Source organism: Crocuta crocuta, unplaced genomic scaffold (assembly GCF_008692635.1).
Source record: "Crocuta crocuta isolate KB4526 unplaced genomic scaffold, BGI_CrCroc_1.0 scaffold288, whole genome shotgun sequence".
NCBI lineage: Eukaryota > Metazoa > Chordata > Mammalia > Carnivora > Hyaenidae > Crocuta > Crocuta crocuta.
In genome coordinates, this window is record NW_027532607.1 from 5555697 (window position 1) to 5556621 (window position 925).

The 925-nt window shown below is 54.1% G+C and overlaps 1 long non-coding RNA gene across 1 annotated transcript in view; it reads left to right on the plus strand.

Moving 5' to 3' along the window:
- Positions 1-268: 268 nt before the first annotated feature.
- The window catches only part of LOC144245021 (uncharacterized), a 1129-nt gene continuing 472 nt past the window's right edge, over positions 269-925 (plus strand). Inside the window, exons 1-2 of the long non-coding RNA XR_013339131.1 lie at positions 269-447; positions 675-764. This is a non-coding gene — a long non-coding RNA (uncharacterized LOC144245021). The remainder of the gene's footprint in view (positions 448-674; positions 765-925) is intronic.

The window sequence follows — 925 nt, forward strand, 5'->3', positions numbered from 1 at the left end:
CAGAGAGACAGCATGAGCAGGGGAGAGTCAGAGAGAGAAGGAGACACAGAATCCGAAACAGGCTCCAGGCTCTGAGCTGGCTGTCAGCACAGAGCCTGACGCGGGGCTCGAACCGATGAACTGAGATCATGACCTGAGCCGAAGTCGGACGCTTAACCAACTGAGCCACGCAGGTGCCCCCACCTTCCTTCATTTTCTGATCAAGTCACATAACTCTTGGGAATCTGTGAAATATTTCCCTCAGCGTTGTTTATTAGATTTTTACATCCCACTGAGCAAGCAAGAAAGGATTCTTTCCAGTTATGCAGGATGAAGACACTGAGGCCCAGAGAGGGTGATGGATTTGCCAAGAGTCACACAGCCAAGACATGCCTTTGCGCCTCTCCCATACCACAGGAGCAGGGTCACCCCAGCGCTGATGTCGATCTGTGCTTCTTAGCAGTTCACGTGAGATTCTCTGCCCGGGGCGGGGGGGGCTCCACCTGCTGAAAGTCAGTAGGGGAACCCTGGCACCCCACAGAGCGTGACGGCAGTCCTGCCTCATCGGGGCCCCGGCCCCAACGGCGTCCTCCGGGGAGCCAGTCTTTGTCCTCAGAAACCACTCGAATCACCAGGGTGATAATGACCGCATAGCAGGAACGAAGTGTAGCTCCCCACCTTGCTCTGATTTTCAGGTCTCTGCTCTGTTGCTGGAGGTAAAGATCCTGAGTAAAGCCAGCGTGGACCGCAGCTGTCCTCACGGATACGAGTACATTCGAGAGAAGGTGAGTTGCCCCAACCATTTTATGAGACTAGTTGTGGGGGAACAGGTTATTTGTCCTCAAATGCATCGACGTGACCCACCCAGCCTCCTTCTGCTTGGCTTAGAATAAACCCATTTGCTTATGAAGTGTGCCACCACCACCCCCAGAACGGTAGCATGTAT